Source organism: Rana temporaria, chromosome 4, assembly GCF_905171775.1.
Source record: "Rana temporaria chromosome 4, aRanTem1.1, whole genome shotgun sequence".
In the NCBI taxonomy this organism is placed as follows: Eukaryota; Metazoa; Chordata; class Amphibia; order Anura; family Ranidae; genus Rana; species Rana temporaria.
Window position 1 is genome coordinate 302,334,921 of NC_053492.1, and position 6,228 is coordinate 302,341,148.

Sequence of the window (6,228 nt, forward strand, 5' to 3'; positions counted from 1 at the left end):
TAGGAAGTTTGTCTAAACCATCCGGGAGATTTGTGATGTGAGTTTAACTCCCAGATACTTGAGGGCCGAAGGTACCCAAGTAAAGGGGCTGTGTTCCTGTATCGTTTTTAGTATCGTTTGGGGAACCGAGATGTTTAACGCCTCCGGCTTCGTGTAGTTTATTTTCATATTGGATAGATATCCAAAAAATGAAAATTCCGTCATGAGTTGGGGGATGGATGTTTTCGGATGAGTCAAAAAAAACAAAAGGTCATCGGCATAGGCTGCTAATTTAAATTCCCTGTCCTCTACCTTGAAGCCAGCTATTGCTTGATTCATCATTATTCTTCGGATAAATGGCTCTAGTGTCAGGATAAATAAGAGGGGTGATAGGGGGGCAGCCTTGCCTCATACCATTAGTAATATGTATGGTATCCGATAACGAGCCGTTTATTCTTATTTGAGCTGACGGGTTTTGATATAAGGCAGAGATCCATGCCATCATGTGCTCTCCAATTCAGACATGTCTGCAAGTCTCCATCATGAAGTCCCAAGCTACTCGATCGAAGGCCTTCTCCGCATCAGTTGACAGGAGAATGCCCTCGATCTTTCGCTGGCTCGCTGCATGGATTAAATTCAAGGACTTAATTACGTTGTCTTTCGCCTCTCGACCAGCCATGAAGCCCGCTTGTTCAGGCCCTAACAAGGTGGAGAGGAGAGGTCTAAGCCTGGTCGCCATAATTTTCGCTAGAAGCTTAGTATCCAAGTTAAGCAGGGAGATTGGCCTATAACTTGTGCAGAGCACCGGGTCTTTCTCGGGCTTGGGCAGGACTGTTATGTGTGCTAGCAAGAACGACCTCGGAACCTCCCTAGGTTTGGAAAAGGTGTTTAAGGCTTTAGTCAGGGGGCTCAGGAGAATCTCTGAGAATGTTCTGTAGTATATGGAGGAAAACCCGTCTGGGCCCGGACTCTTCCCTGCTTTGAGGCCTCGTATAGCTGCCGCAACCTCTGATTGGTCTATAGGCCTTTCAAGTGCCTGTATGTCTGCTGCAGCTAATCTGGGGATTTTGGATGATGTTGAATAAGTCTGGATGGTGTGTAGCCTGTCGCCTTCAGCGGTAGCCGGTTTGTGTTGACTAGGTAGGTTATATAGCTGTGAATAATAGTCTTGAAACTGCTTGGCGATAAGATTGTCTTCCATGTCTATGGTTCCCGTTTTGTTCCTAATGCCTAGTATGGTATTTTGAAGCCTTGGGCCTTTTAAGGCCCTAGCTAGGAACCTTCCCGATTTATCCCCATGTTCATAGTAGATTTTTTTTTGAAAGAACAAGAAGCGTTTTGAGGTGGCTTCTAACTTTTGTTTTAGTCTCTTCCTGGCCTCTAACAGGTCTGTGGCCAGAACCCCTGATAAGGATTGTTTGTGGGAGGATTCCAGTTTTGATATTAAGTCTGTCAGGTCTCGGATCTCCTTCTCTCTCTCCCTCTTACGGCGAGCTCCCATCCTGATGAGTTCACCCCTTATGGAGCATTTATGGGCTTCCCATGTCGACAAAGGGTCAACGTCTGGGGTGGAATTGAGACTAAAGTACTCAGTGAGGTGCGAGGTCAACTTCGGGAGCAGCTCAGGATCAGAGAGAAGTGATGCGTTTAGTCTCCATGTGGGTAGTGGTCGTTTGGGCGTGTCCAAGTCTAAGGTCAGGGATATGGGGGCATGGTCAGAAATTGATTGTATGCCTATTTGTGCATTCTGTACCGCATGTAGATCCCCCCTGGAGACAAAAAGGTAGTCTATCCTTGAGTACCTGTCATGCGGCACAGAATAATAGGTGAACTCCCTTTCATCGGGGTGAAGGTATCTCCATACATCAACCAAGTGCATGGAGCTCAGTGCTGTTTTCATGCTCTTTAATATTCTGTATTGGATATAGGTCGTCCCAGTGGAAGTGTCCACCAAGGGGTTTAGGGGAAGGTTAAAGTCACCTCCAAGGACTATGCGCCCCAAGGCGAAACCCTTGAATTCCCTAATCAGGCTCCTACAGAAGGTTAACTGGGCTGAGTTTGGAAAGTAGACATTAGCCAATGTCAGTGGTATCCCTTTATAGTTTCCCTTCAAGAATATGTATCGCCCTTCCGGGTCTGTCAGTCTGCCTGTAATCTCAAAAGTAGCCGTTTTACTGACCAATATTGACACCCCTTTGGATTTAGCATGGTCGTTTGTGGCGTGGAATGCTTTAGTAAAATATGAATCTGTAAGTCTAGGTACCTTGTCAGTCCTAAAGTGCATCTCCTGAAGGAAAGCGAAAATAGGCCTACCCTTTCTGAGTTCGCGTAAGACCGTTGACCTCTTCTCCGGAACATTTAGTCCCCTGACATTATGGGAGATCACAGTGGCGCTGAGGTCCAGGGTGGAGTACGCCATGGGTCGGTTTGTTCCTATTAGAATGATACTAAGAAATAACAATAAATACGCTTATATGGCAATCAGTCACTTTAAGCACAGTATCCTATTGGTAGCAGCAAGGCTGCTGTTGTGCCTCAGACCTGTGGAGGGTTCAGGAAAGGGTGGGGAAAGGAATGTGGTTGAAGAGGGAGGTGAGAAATAAAGAGGAAGTGTGAAAATCACAAAAAGAGAGAGTAAATGTTATACACCTTTATAATAGTTAAACTATTAGTAAGGTTTAATTTGTGTGTCCCAGTAAGGCTATGCCCCCCACTGGGAGACACTGTGTGGGACGATGTGAGGCAGCAGCCTCGATAACCAGCACTCAGCACCTGTAGTCTGGTGATATAGCTCACTAAACAAATAACAACAAGTAGTAGGAACCAGGTCCACAAGCGAGAGGCATAGTTCCACAGCCTATTGCAGCTTAATCAAATATGTTAAATGTAGTAAATCTGCAGTAATAACGTTTAGCATTGAACTCAGCAGTTAGGAAACATTAATAAACATTAATTAAAACATTAGGACAGCTTATCTGTAACTTGTAACTAGGGAGAAATGTGGGTTATCATTCCTAACCATAAGAGTGAAAGCAACGGGCAGCAAAAGAGTTCTATATTCCTACATCAAACCAATGAGGCTAGCGTCCCTGAGTGGATCCCCAGGTATTTGCGAGGTAATGTAACATGCCTGTTAGTGTCCCGTGTCTCTGTGTAGGCCTTGCATCAGGAATTGGATCAAGGAGGAGGTGTTTTGTCTGTCCTAAATGTATGCAAGTTGCATCCTCGGTAGAAAAAAAAAAAAAAACGCGGTGGTTTGGCAGCAAGTTGCACCATGGTGAACAGTTTGTGTAGTGGAGGACAATTCGATAGCTTCTTCACTGTGAGCTACGGGGGTCCGGCATGGAATCGAATGGTTAAAAACCTTTCTACCCAAGTTGGTCACTGGTGCTGCTCGGAATCCCCCTTTATCCCATCCCTCCCCGAGTGAACTGCGGAGACTGTTAGGTTGCGGCGATGGGGTTCAGGGTATGTTGTCCTGCACTTGAAACTACCCCATCTCCCAGCCAACAAGGTTAGGGAAAGAGCGTAAGACCATGTCATCACATAAGTAGTGATAATGCAATCTGGGCTATAAGGTGTAACTCATACAATCTCAGGTGTAAGAGAGATGTTCTCCATCAGGGGATAGGGTGGTCATCTAAGGGTCTCAAACAGTGTTCCTCCTTTTACCAGCTCATGGAAGTCATTTCTTAGCAGTGGAATATTTCCAACTCACCCCACAGCTGATCAACAGGTAGTCCTCAACGTTCGTTCTCTGTATGCATTGGATATTAAGACCAGGTTCATACATTCCAGTGTGTTATGTAGAATATCTTGGCCTTAAGTGGGTTAGCTCCTTCGCCTTCGTGGATCAAGGCAGAGGATGTTTCACGGCTCAAAGACAAAGGGGCATTAGTGTTTCTTCGCATATTGCATGTGGTACAACCATCCGGTCTACGGATCACAGGGAGCCGAGCTAAGATAATAACTAAGTACAGTACATACCATCGATGGGTCTTTGGTTTGCGATGTGTAGGAATACCAGCTGCCGGAGTTTATCGGTCCATCTGTCAGTCCTCCACCCTTTCCAGAGCTCCAGAGGAGTGTGCTCTTCCGTGGTTCGGAGTGCCTGCTACTGAGCCTCCCTGGCGACCATGCTTCTGATTCGGGGTGCCCGCTACAGAGCTACCTTGGCGTCCTTGCTTCATCCGCTTTGGTTCTTTCCCATCCGGCGAAGCCAGCGGTGAGCACGGGGGACTTCTATTCGGTGGAGGCAGCCGATACTCCTGGTACCAGTCCGGAAGCTCCACTTGGTTAAGCTGTAGGTTGGAGCAGAAATACTCCAGATCCTCGGGGGATCGTAGGGCATGTTGGCGGCCGTTGTGAGTAACTAGGAGCGCAAAAGGAAAGCGCCACGTGTACCGCATGCCTTTGTTCCTAAGCTCGTCTAGGAGGGGACGGAGAGCTCTGCGTTTTTTTAAGGTAATCTGCGATAAGTCCTGGAAGAGCAGAATCGCCTCACCGTTAAATACAATCCAGTCATTTCTTCTAGCTTTCTGCATTATTTCTTCTTTGAGAACGAAGCTCTGTAGACAGCAGATTACATCTCTCGTGGCTGATTGTCAGGGCCGCGCGCTCTCAGGGCCCTGTGTGCCCTCACGAACTCGATCTCGGAGTCTTCGGGCCTTTCCAGCAAATTGTTGAACAGGCGTCTGAGGGCTAGTGTTATCTGGTCGGGTTCGACCGATTCCGGTATCCCCCGCACACGTATGTTGCACCTCCTCCCCCTGTTGTCGAGGTCCTCCATATGCCTCGACATTTCTATGAAGTGGTTAGAATGTGAGGCCGTCACCCTCTCCAGCCTGCGTATGGCTTTCTCCCTCTGCTTCCCAGCTGCCTCGGCCGTCGCCATCTTGTCGTTCAGTACTAGGAGGTTAGATTTTAGATCTGTAATGGCTGCCGAGAAGGTTGATTTTATATCCGCTGCGAATATTGACATGTCCGCGTAGGTGAGGGGTAGATTTGGGTTCTGAGGTCCCCTAGCATTATCTTCTGCCGCAGATTGGGAGTCATCACTGAAGTCCTCCAGTGCACGTGTCGGCGCCATCTTGCCACTCAGGCCGCCGCTCAGGGAAAGGGCTTGTCTCTTAAAAATGTCCGATATGCTGTTCCCTTTGTATGCCGCCGATGAGCGTCTAGGTCTGGACTGAGGCGGTCTGTAGTTCAGCTTGCTCATTATCTAGTGCTATGCTGCAGAAATACGGGCTTTAGGCTGTGGGTCTGCCGGAGCTCTTTCAGTGTGCTGCCATCTCAGCCGCTCGCCAGGCCACGCCCCCCTGTTTCAACATTTATCACACAGACATGGTTCAGTGTTCATCAGGAAAGCCATTCTGAAAATTGTAATTTCTGTATACAGGACGTGGCTACGGGAGATCAGCACCAAGTAGCAACAAAGGATTAAGAAAGTGAAAAACAAAGTATCATTCTTCCATTTCACATATACATTTAGCAAAGACCAAGCTAATGTATGCACATGGTGGATATTGAGCAACTTATACAAATTGCTTCAGTTGTAAGAATGTCTGTGGATGCAAAACACTTTCAAACATCACTGATTTATAACATCTGGAGGTTACAGTGTTTAGTATGAAGAAGAGTACATAACTAAAGACAAGCCAAGAAAGACATATGTTTACTACATTATGTAGTATACAACATGTTTGAAAATGTACTCTGTAATCAATGGCAGGTGATAGCTTAACTATCATTGACTTGCATCTGTTTTTATTTTTTGTGTACCCTTTTTCTTACATTTGTTGCCGTTTAAGATATTTTTTCCAGCAATAGCTACGGTTTTTACATTTCTCAATGCTGTAGGTCATACCGTGCATTCTTTCTTTTAATGAGCTAAACATGTATTTTGTATTCTTGTTAAATTGGTGTTGATTGCATTTCCTTTGTTTATGTTACTGATCTTGATTACTATGGTTACCTTACATTGAAAGTGTTGGCTTGCGTTTATATATATATATATTTTTTTAATTGTAATGTAAACTTTGTATGTTATAACATTCATACCATATACAGTGAACGATACCTTTCTTCCAGTAGTGTTACATGTAGTAAGCTGTTCATATATTTATGTCATATTATTATCTACCTCCATACTTTTTATTAGGGGACCTCTTAAAGGTGTTGTAAAGGTTTGTTTTTTATTTTCTAAATACCGTATTTGCCGACGTATAAGACGACTGGGCGTATGAGACG